This window comes from Alosa alosa, chromosome 20 (assembly GCF_017589495.1).
Source record: "Alosa alosa isolate M-15738 ecotype Scorff River chromosome 20, AALO_Geno_1.1, whole genome shotgun sequence".
NCBI lineage: Eukaryota > Metazoa > Chordata > Actinopteri > Clupeiformes > Clupeidae > Alosa > Alosa alosa.
In genome coordinates, this window is record NC_063208.1 from 22,260,620 (window position 1) to 22,273,512 (window position 12,893).

Consider the following 12,893-nt stretch of genomic DNA (forward strand, 5'->3'; position numbering starts at 1 on the left):
CCCCAATCTCTACAACACACACACCACAATGATGTTTCCTAAATTGATTTCTGTTACCAGTATGCCCCAACCCCATCAATATCCATCATTGCCATTCTCAATATATCTGTCTGTTCCGATGGTGACAACAGAATAATGCTTTTGATACCCAGGGCACATGCATACGTAAAAACATTGTATAAAGGTTAAAGGTAGAGTCCACAATCTTTACCCCATACCCTTTCTGTCAAATCCAATTAACGGCATCCCATAATCCTCCAACAGTCTGGTTAGATATTGCGCTTCAAAAAACACTCCTATGTTTGGCTCTGTAAATGGGAAACAAACATGGTGGCTTATTATATATAATTAATGTTATTGCCAATCAGCATGGTCTTTCATAAGCCGAATTGCAGACAGCATCTTTAAATGCTCCACTGCACCAGCATGTGTCTCTGTAACTCGGGTAGAGACTCACATAGCTTGCTTTTCTTAATATCATTGACAAAGCCTCAAGCATCCTCAGTCCCAATCACTTTAGTTAGTAGTGCTGTTGTGTCATCTGATTGAGCTGTGAAATTTACTTGTTACTAGTTGTGTGCTGTGCCTGCTTTGACTTTGCCGTCCATATATTGACAGTATCTGACCAAATTGTCCACTAAGGAATCCATGTTCATGCGTCAGTATCCAGTGTCTGGCCGGTAAGCCCTAGCTGGATTACACATCCTCTGTTGCCCTGTGAATCAGATGTGTCTTATCTTTGCTTAACACAAGGATGATTGTATGGTCTTTAAAGCCGTTTTTAAAAAGCAGGATAGTCTCTAGCATAAAACAAGCTCCATTCACAGAAGCTCTCCAAATGACAAAGACTAACTCAATCATCATGCATTTGTTATACTCTCACAAACACATTGATATCACACTCTCTATATTTTCGCCTCTACATAATAAACATCAGGCATGAATAATGATCGAATGAAGTCTTTGTTATTCAGCACGCCTTCTAAAGCCTAGTTGAATTCACAGCACATGCAATGGACACGGTGATGCCCAATCCTCCCTCTGGATTCTAAATTGAGACTTACTTGTCTTCTGATTATATGTGACAATGGTGTTAATTAAAAAATGTTCTTCATAAAACTGGACTTTGACTGACCTCTACAGTAATATAAAAGGTAAACATCCTGTTTAAATGGAATGTGTTAAATCACAGCACGCCCCATAACATGTTATGATGACATTCAGTTTTAATTTCAGTTGATGTAATTGTCACTCGTGATATTTCTGGGTGTTGTAGTAGCCCTTGATTAACTCTTGCATATGCATTTCAAAATGAACTACTTTCACGGCAGAAACTGGCTTTTGATCAAACTGGTATAAGCGGCGTCTCAACCAACACACACCCATTTGCATACTAATTCCATATCGACTTGACTCCCAAGACAATCAGACAGACATAGAGGAGCATACTGACAGTGTAATTACTTCTCACTCGCTTTGCGTTCCCTGCATAACGTCTCAATGAGCTCCTAGTAGGCATTCGGCTGTATCAGACAACCGCCCACGCCAATACACACAAGTGAGGCTGTCCTGAAAATTATGTGCAGTCACCCAACATTAAATGATTTTGCAAATGAGACGAAAATGACACCCTTGTCTTCAATTATTGGAAATGGCTGGGCTCTAGCCTGGAAACCAGACTCTCTGACTTCGCAGAGAGTCTGGCCTAGATCCATAGGCGTTCGTTTATTTCCGGGTGGGAGTGCACAGTTTAAAATCATTGGAGTTCCTTTGAACCGCTTTGAACCAATCACTAACAACTGGCGTTTCGTCATACAGAGAAGTTTCTCTGCAGCACGCCCATAACAAGCACGGGTGCATCTTATCAGCAAACAATCACACTTACTTACACAGTTTAATCTGCGTAACTCTCGCCAAAATGCATCATATAGTGTTTTGTGAATGTACCCAAGTCAAACTTTCATATAAATGCATAAGTACATCCAAAGCGCCACTTTTAAGCTTGTATGCGTTGTCGTTTTTGGGTGAAATGACCTTTTAAATGGGATTCCTATAGGGCTACTACTTTTTTGATACAATCGCGTCAAAATCGATATTTTTTAAATATTATGAAGGCTCAACACAACATGAAACTTTGATCGAAGTATCATCAGTGTCTCTACACATGAACTCGAGCATTGAGAACATTGTTGGTGTACACAGTTTACTAAAAGAGAGGTTTTGAACAACTCACTTGTTTTTCTGCTCGCCCATCTTGCAAGGAGTGAGTTGTCCAAAATCTTTCTTTTTAGTAAACTATGTGTACATGAACAATGTTCTTAATGCTCGAGTTCACATGTAGAGACACTGATGATGCTTCGATCAAAGTTTCAAGTTATGTCGAGCCTTCTTAGTGTTTGAAAAATAGCGATTTTGACCTGACCATGTAGCCTACTAAACTACAGTTTGACTCGGGTACGTTCGTAGCCTATTTCAAGTGACAAAATCTATGACTAAAGTTTAGCTGACGATATAGCATCCTACTCCACTGTGACTTTGTTCATGACACTCCTGTTAATAGGCTAAACTATTATTTACATTTGCTCAAAGATTTCATAAGTATAAGTCCTTTTAAACCCCTACGTTGATGTATTCCAAGCGATCTGCTTCAGGGCCGGGGACGTAGTAATTGAAACACCATGCCTGGGTACGTAATCGCTCTCAGGGACGCCCTCTGTTCGCTGGTTGGTCGGCTGCCCAACTGCAGAAGTAAACGAGCGTGAATCAACCTATTCCAGACGGAGTACTGTAGGGAGAAGAAATCGACCGGAAGTACGTAGGCAGGCCGAGGCCAGGCTAGCTGGGCTGTGGAAGAGACGGACAACCTTTGGAAAATGTGGCTGTGCAAGCACTTTTCATTTCCATGTAACGGCTCTTTCCCAGTCCTGTCAAGCGTGAGGTCGCAACAAATTGAGACGTGATAGCACACGTCACATCTCCCCACACTACAGCATCCTAGTATTGTTCTGAGAAGACATGTTGGTTCCCTATATACAAGACAGGGTTCGGTCCACACTCCTGTTCCTCCTTATGTAACCATATAGGCTATATTCTGCTTTGAGTATGCGGCCATTGTGTATACAAAACAAATGTGCGTTTGCTAGCTTTGATTTTGTTTGTGCCTGATTTAAATAATCACCTGTGACAATTTGCATCTATTTTGGCATCACCCTCTGATGAGACATTTTGTCTCTGCAAATTCCCTTTCATGCAGTGGGAAAAGTCCACCAAAGGTTCTAGACTAGAGAAACTTGTTTGAAGAAAAAGTCAGTGTGGTGCCATTGTCTCATCTGAAGGATGAAAAGAGATAAGGCCTCTTTGTTTATGTTGAAAACTTTTCCAACACAACAGCCGAGACAAATACACTTATTTTGCTAACCCTTCTCAATTGAAATCACTTGAAAGCTTCAGAACTACAGAGTCCAGTATTTGTATATGCTTGACACAATGAGTCAGCCTTTTAATTCTCTGAGAAAGAAGACTTCAGAGAACACTGATAATAAGGTTATAAGATAATTTTCAATGGAGCCATTGATTAGCTTACCTATATGTGAGGGCCTATGTTATGTAAAGGATAATGTATAGAACACCGGTCGTTATTGGGAAAATAAGTCCCGACAAGGTGAACAAGACCTCGACGCGCCAGCAGAGCTTGGTTGAATTTCGGATTGTCATATTTGCACACCTATGAAGTAGATCCATATATTTGGCCATATCATACTTGTATATTAATTCGCCAAACTCATTGTGAAGATTTAATGAACAGTCACGTTGCATCCGAGCTGTAAAATACAGATGTTCAGAACATAGCAACATTTTAGCATATGATGGAGGTGGCTTTTAGCTAGTTGTATGGCAGTAGGCTAAGTAAAATAGCGATGCTTCAAAGATAAGGTTCATCAGAATCCCGGGATATGCCCACTTGACATTGGGAGAGATGGAATCATATATAACTGGAGAGTGTGATTAAGTCCCGCCCTCCAGACAAATGAATGGCGGAGGCCAATGGACTAGTTGCACGAAAGGCTTGTTTCCTGTGGAGCCAGGTGTGTTTGAACCTGCCACTATTCTTAATGTAATTAGTGTCTACACGGACCCGGTTGGGTGTGGCACCTAGTGAATCAGCATGTTACGATAAAGATGGACGTGTAGACAGACGGCATGACATATATATATATATACTCTTTTGATCCTGTGAGGGAAATTTGGTCTGCATTTATCCCAATCCCTGAAGTGAAACACACACAGCACACAGTGAACACACAGTGAGGTGAAGCACACACTAACCCAGAGCAGTGAGCTGCCTGCTACAGCGGCGCTCGGGGAGCAGTGAGGGGTTAGGTACCTTGCTCAAGGGCACTTCAGCCAAGGATGTGGGCATGGGAGAACAGTGCTCAACCACTTTCCCTGCCCATATTTTTCCTACTGGTCAGGGATCGAACAGGCAACCGTTCGGTTACAAGCCCAAAGCCCTAACCAGTAGGCCACGGCTGCCACAATTTAAAAAAAAAAAAAAAAAATCCAATGGCAAACTGAAAGTCTCTGTTTTGGCTCCATCTGAAGATGCATGCCCCTCTGCAGAGTCTGGATCCTTAAGATACCTTAGCCACTGTGAGTCTACATCCAAACAACTTTTATATTTAGAGTTGTGTGGTGAGGCTTACATGATACGAACAACAAACCTGAATAGGAGATAGGACAGTGTAAGTCCAGAGTACTGTATTTCATGGATCAGTCCTTCTCATCTATCCTTATCCGAATGGGAACTATGGGAATTAGTAACAAAAAAAATACATAAATGCTTATCAGACAATTGGACAGAGTATGATGGGCAGTCAGTGTCTTTCTGTATCCATGAGCCTATAAATGCTGCATCAGGTGAATATTACTATATTATTATCAAAGCTGGTCTTTTCTCTTGGACTAACATTACAATCTGTTCCTGGCTTTCATGTTTTTTTTTTTCAGCGAATAAATAATAAAAAAAAACTCATGTAGGGTTGGGTATCATTTGGGTTTTATCCAATACCGGTGCTAAATCGATACTTTTAAAACGGTGCCGGTGCCGAAACGGTGCCTGAACCGGTACTTTGTTTTTAAAATGTTTTAAATTAAAATGGTCTAAAGCATGAATTGCTTTTTTTTTTTATTGATAAGACAAAATTGAACATGAAATTGAACTGTTATATTCAATTTACTATCAATATCTCATTGCTCCTACGAATAATACATTTAAATGTTAAAACAGCTTGCCATGCATGCACACACAATGGCAAGCTCTGCTTTCAAGTTTACCCAGTGTAGGCGGTTTGCCATAAGGTATGTTAAAACCGCTTGCCATAAAACTGCCAGGTCATGGACAACGCCATTTGCAAGCAAGATTAAGCTGCAGATTAAGGCCATACTAGGAGAAAAAACCTGCATTGTGCAATAGTGTGAAATACTGATATCAAGTGATTTAGCCCATTAAAGTGTATAGAGAGTGTTTTGAGCTCCAGTCTTCAAACATTTGCGCTTATTTATTTATCTATTTTCATGAAATTAAAATGAAGTGATGGCTGTGGACTCATCTGACCCCAGTGTCTGACTGAAAAAAAAAATGTTTTAAAAAATGCAAGGGTTGATGATAACCCAGAATTTCAGCCATGATATGTTTCAAAAGGAGCTTTCATGTTTTTTTTTTTCAGCGAATAAATAATAAAAAAAAAAAAAACTCATGTAGGGTTAGGTATCATTTGGGTTTTATCAATACCGATTGCTTCATCGATACTTTTAAAAGCGGTGCGGTGCAGCGGTTGCCTGAACCCGGTACTTTGTTTTAAAATGTTTTAAATTAAAATGGTCTAAAGCATGAATTGCTTTTTTTTTTATTGATAAGACAAAATTGAACATGAAATTGAACTGTTATATTCAATTTACTATCAATATCTCATTGCTCCTACAAATAATACATTTAAATGTTAAAACAGCTTGCCATGCATGCACACACAATGGCAAGCTCTGCTTTCAAGTTTACCCAGTGTAGGCGGTTTGCCATAAGGTATGTTAAAACCGCTTGCCATAAAACTGCCAGGTCATGGACAACGCCATTTGCAAGCAAGATTAAGCTGCAGATTAAGGCCATACTAGGAGAAAAAACCTGCATTGTGCAATAGTGTGAAATACTGATATCAAGTGATTTAGCCCATTAAAGTGTATAGAGAGTGTTTTGAGCTCCAGTCTTCAAACATTTGCGCTTATTTATTTATCTATTTTCATGAAATTAAAATGAAGTGATGGCTGTGGACTCATCTGACCCCAGTGTCTGACTGAAAAAAAAAATGTTTTAAAAAATGCAAGGGTTGATGATAACCCAGAATTTCAGCCATGATATGTTTCAAAAAGGAACTAGGCGGATGCTGAGAGGAAGGTCTGAAAGGCAGGCTACAACACATAACTGAAGACAGACACATTAGGTGAATGTTTGCAAACAGTTTTCTGTTTGCCTTGAGTTCTCCCAAGCTTTCATGTTTTTTCCCCGGAGTGTCTATTTGCACCCCTGGTACGAAGCCTTGGCCACACAGCTGAGCTATTCACACGATTCACACCCTGTGACGTAACAACAAAAACACGTTGCTTGCATGCACAAAAAACATGGCGGACATTCGTTTTTTCGTCAGTAGAAAGTGAAGAATTGTGAAAGGTTTCGGTACTAATATCTGTTCAAATTAAGTTTCAGGTGGAAAAGTTGTGTTTTATTTTCATAATCTTTGTTCAGTGAATACATACAACTGTCAGTTTGTTAGTTAACAAGAAATTTCTTGATTATGACGCTCAGGCCTATGAACTATAAGTCCGCCTGCAAACTTCAATCAGGATGTGGCTATAGCTCAGTGGTTAGCATCATGGTTTAATACAGACATGTCAAAGTCAAGGCGATTCGGCCCGCGAATGAATCATCTACGGCCCCCGGGATGATATTTGATTAGTATTACAACTGGCCCGCAGGACACAGCCTGCTGCTGTTTTGCACGCACCAATACTCCATTCCCCACAATGCAACGGTTGCCCACAAACTCACTGTGGCGCCGTAAGTGGGCCTCGGCTTCATTATTCATCAGTATTCAGTCAGGGCAGATGTCAACTTTCAGCTACCCCCCTCTCCAGTGTTGTGCCTGAACACGTTCATTGAACGAAATATATATTTTGAGCGAACGTGAACTGAACGTACTGTATTACTACTGCCTGATGAACGTTACTGTGAACTCGTTCATTCTGGTGTCTGTGAACGGCACGCTCTTTCAGTTTAACTTTGTTGAATAGGGTGCCAGATTTCTACAGAGCCTTCCACGAAAACCTGGCTAAAACACACCTTAAAAAGGCCTTAATGGCTTCTACATACTCGACGCACCCGACCAGTAGCGCGACAACGTGACGTCAAAATGACGTAGATCTTGCTGGCGCGCCAGGATTGAAGCCAGGTAGCGCGAGGTAGCGCACCACTCATTTTTTTTCAGACGAGCGCGACAAGGCAGAAACAGGAAGATGGACTAGTTCGAGGGCAAGCGAGAGTTGCAGTGTTTTGTTACAGTCGTGAATTGCAACACATGGAATTAAGAGGAAAGAATAGAAACGATTTATTTTCAAACAAAGGATATCTATTAAGGCCTGAACAAAATCTCTTTCCACTTCAGGAAATTACACAAACTCAGCCAGCTGCTAGCTAGCTAGCCAGCTAACTAAACTGTTTAAATTATTAAAATTTCCCTCGGGATGACTAAAGTATCTATCTATATATCCATCTATCTATCTTCCTGTGCACACACCTTGGAAACTAGATGATAATGATGATGGTAGTTGTGAATAGTAGCAACCAAAGTCTGAAGTACCATCACAGAGGCTAGCTAGGTAGCTACTAGTGTTTTTTACTGCAGCTTCTTCTGCTGTGTAACATAGTAGGCGTTAGTCTTTTCACAACAGCGACACCTCTGTTCAGGAGAATATTGCAACTAGTGTCGCGACCACCACGCGCGAGTATAAATGGTTACAGCGCTTCTGTGACGTCACATTGTTGCGCTACTGGTCGGGTGCGTCGAAAGTATGTGGCACGTTTAATATGGCAGCATGCAGGACAATGGTCTGCAGAGTGAAATTATTCCCAGGCCATCGTCTGATAATTTGCTGCGCAATTGATCAAGGAGCCGCGGACAGAAAAAGAAAACAAACATTTTTGCAATTAGTAGGAAATACTTGTTTCGTGTCTTCAAACATAGAGGCATAGAATTAAGTCGTAGTATGAGCATTTATTCAATGCATGTGTGTGCACGTTGGTAGCAAAGCTAAGCTTCAACCTATTGGAAGGCTATTTAATTATGAAATGACATTTAATAGAACGACGTGAATTTATGCAACTTCCATAAAAACAGAGCACAGACTATATAAAACACTGTTTGGCATTAAGTATTAAAGTCAGCCAAAAGCTATTAATTAGTCTTAGTTAAAGATCTCCAGATCAGTGATTTACGCATGATCTGATCCGCCATTTACCATTCACAAAAGCTGGTACGTGTTTCCTGAATCCTTACATTCAGGCATTCAAATTAAATGTAATTAAATATATAAATATTCTATCAGTGTATGATGCTTGCATGAGGGAAACATCCCAAAACAACAGCACCCATATAACTGCTGTTGTTTTGAGAACTATTTCTCATGCAAGCATCATGCAACAATGCAAAAACAATGTCAAAAACAAAAACAAAATCAGTAAAGCAGTACTCTGATGTGCATGTTTTCATAAACTTTTGTGAACAATCTTAGCACTTTAAACATTGACTGTTTTGAAGTGCATGTATATAGCAATATAGTATAAAAATAATAATAATTGTGATATCATTATGACAATTTGGTGGGGGGTGGGAGGAGGGGGTGGGTTCATGTAGGTGGACCCTATGAGCCCAAAGTATGCCTTGACTGGGCCTCAGGTCAAAGAAGTTTGAGAAAGGCTGATGTAGACGACAAAACAGCAAGGAGGCATTGTATGATCATTTAAACAAGTTTTATGACAAGGTCGGTGAGGATGGGAAAAATCTTACATTTCTGTGCAAACTTTGCCCGCACTTCAGTCACAGTCATTATTCATTAAATCATTAAATAAAATACAGTACACGTCTTGGTTCAATAGGTTACGTGCAGTCATTTTAATATGTTTTAATAAACATTGAACCAGTCCGGCCCTCGGCTTGTAGCAAATTTGTTTTTTTGGCCCTCTAATGTATTTGACTTTGACATCACTGGTTTAATACGTGGGAGACTGAGGTTCGGTTCCCTTATAAACTGTTTTGGCAGATATAAGTAGAAGTGTAAGTGTGCATGTGTATTGACATCTCTGCAGAAAAGGTGTGCAATTTGAAGAAGAAATCAATTCTCAAATGGAAGTTTTGATTGCAACAATTAGCTAGTTCACACACCAAGGTGTAAATAGCATACATAACTATATACACCAGGGTATGAATAGCCTCCACTTCTAATTATACAGGGATGAAAACAGCATACCTTATTCAGAGTGTCTTGCACCCCTGGTACGAATAGCATAGGCAACATAACTGAGCTATTCACACCCTGTAATGTAACAACAAAAACACATTGCTCGTTTTTTAAAAAAAATATTATTTAAATTACATTGTGTGATCAAAATGCCAGGGTAAATGCACAGGGGTGAAAATAGCATACACTGATATTTGTACAAGACAGAGTATTAATAGAACACATTGCTGTGTGCACCAGGGGTACAAATATCATACATTGATATTTGTACCAGACGGGGTATTAATAGAACACATTACTTAATGCACCGGCGTACAAATAGCATTCACTTCTAATTGCACCAGGGTAGGAATAGCACTGCTAATTGTACCAGGGTTGCAAATAGCCTCACCCTTTTGTCCAGTGAAAATGAGGTACTAGGTAGAAGAGGGAGTGCTCTGTTAATAAACAGTGGAGCTGGATAAAGGGTTACCATCACAATTTAATGTTTACACCAAATTGTTCAAATTGACCTGTTCAGAGAAAACATATTCGCCACGAACGTTTGCCACTGTTTGCCGAATTTGAACGCACTTCAGATGTGATAGCGGTGTGATATTTGAAAAAATTAGACAAATTTTCTAAAATTATTTTTATGCTCTGCGAATGGAGCACTTCCATTGTGCACCTGGTATAGCCCAGCCCTCATCATTCTTACCTTGAAAATACATTTTCTTTTTGACAGTAAATTGACAACAAACTGCTATAGAAAAAGCATCAACCTTGGAAAAGAACATAGTTTTGTGCATCTCTCTCTGATAATGACTCACTGACTCTATTATTGTGTTACATGCTCCAAATGTAAAGCACTTTGAGCTGCATTCTGTGTATGAAAGGTGCTATACAAATAAAGCTTATTATTATTATTATTATTATATTATTTCCCCCTTTCGTTTCCTCTTCATCATCTCAGTGAAGGCATGTTTGAAAGACTGTCTGAGCCAAAGTAATAATGTGGCTGAACTGCTATACAATGATACACTGTAACGTCACCACTACAAACTGTAAACTGTAAATGGCGATTGAATGCACGGTAACTTACTGATTTCATTCCCTCCACACTGGAAACTGCTTATCTAACTAGACTGCATTTCCGGCGGGAACTGCGAAAGTGTGCTTGCCCTGGTCCGGTCACCAACGTGAGCAGACAGTGGCATCCGCTATGCTGAACCTGGCTTGATCCAGGCATTCTAACAGTGCCTTTCAGTGTTGGAGCAGTGGCAATACCTATAAAGCTCTAGGAGAGGGCTATTCAACTATTGGCTTGCGGGGTGAATGCGGTTCGTTGAATTTTACCTGTGGCCTGCCTTCGAATTTAGCTTCTTGCACCTCTCAAACTGGGCTATCAGGTAACCTAGAGAAGAATTGAAATTATGAAATATGACCAAGGCATTAAAATGCTGCTTGTTTGTCAGGATACTTTTTCACTGATTTATTTTAAAAATATGAGCTATGAGTGTGAATGTTATATATTCCATCCCCTAATTCTGTTTTACTGGTTTATTTGACAAATAATCTATATGGATTTGCTCTATAAAGACCTTATGTCTGTTTGGGATTGTTTTGAGAGCCTATTGATGTATCACAGAATAAAGGAATGTCCACAACATTAGTGATGTTTTTTTGTGTGTGTGAATGTGTTTTACTCATGAACGCATGTCTCTAATAGCCACAATAGGAGTAATTTTAGCAACACCGTATTTTGTGTGGCCCATAACGACCCAGTGGGTCATGAAAATGTGCCAAAATTCACATTCCTTGCTTGTTGGTACATTAATCCCATTCAGATTGCCACTTATGTGTGATGTAAGAGTTCAGTATAGGTTTAAGGTCTGGGGCAGGGATTTGACATTCTGTGACTTCTTCATTGAGGGCTTGCTTAGCAGCACTGTCCGCTTTCTCATTTCCCCTCAGACCAACATGGCCTGGGAACCAGCAAAAAACTACACTGAAGTTCTGGAACTACATTAAAGCCTACTGGAAAGATTTTTAATTGCAATTTAATTTAATGCAATTTACTTTTACGATTAAATAAAATTAATTTATCCCTCTCACCCATAGTTTTCTATTTATTTACAAATGTACATAGGCCTACTGTAATTACATTTACACATAGTTATTCTACTGATCTTCATACTACTCTTATGATGTTGTTTCTGCACTACAATGACACTGTTTCCACACTGCACATAGCTGTATGTTATGTACATATCTGTTATATATTTGTCATATTGAATATCCATAATTATTCTGTTTTATTATATTCTGTTAATACACTGCATATATCTATATTGTTATTTCTACTATTATACTGTTACTGCTACATCTACATACATTATTCTACTTATTGTATGAGGTAACTGCTAATACACTGCATATATTTATATTTAATTCATATTACTCTAAAACACCTTCTGTAAATCAACTGTATACTACTGTCTACATTGCACTATATTTCTTCACCTGTCTCTGTATATTTAATCACCTTTCTATACTTTGCATCACATTGAATGCATACTGTAGGCTACATGAATAACAGCTAAGATCTTTGGTTGCTATGAAGGCCAGTCGTTCTCAATGGATTGTTGCTATGGCCAAAGGCCAGTTCTATCTCTGCCGTTGTCAAGCGGGCATATCCTAACCTTATCTTATTTGAAGCATCTCTATTTTACTTAGCCTACTTCCATCCAGGGAGTCCCATTAAGAAGTGGCCACTTCATTCACACTTACCGTGATCCACGCAGCAACATTATTAAACTAATCTGTCCCCATATGCCTATATGCCAACGTTTGCAAGGAGGAGAACATTTCAATTTGATTCACAATGAAACGTTACATTTAATGTACATGTTGACAATGAGTAGGCTAGTTTTGGTTGTTGTTGGTGGGGTTACTGCATCCCTTAGTTATGCCTACAATGCAAACTTGTTTCCTCGTGATTGTTAGCTCCTGCAGACGCATTTCAAAACATTCGCGACGTGAAATGCCACCACAAAAAAAATGTTCGGTCTTAGTGAGTTAGGAGTCTTCGCGACTTCTTTTAAGCTGTCACAGACTCAGGCGCTACTTTTAGGGCTAAAATGCTTCCTGAATTACTCTTAGTAAAAAGTTACGAGTACAAGCATCTCATATCAAATGGCCATGGCATCACGCTAAGCAACATAAATCCCATACAGCAACATCTCCCTAGCTTCTAGCCACACAAGAAATGAATAATGTTACATCTCTGCTTAGCATGCTTCTCCGCTTAGCATTCTAATAACAGAAGGGGCACATTTATGTTGACCACT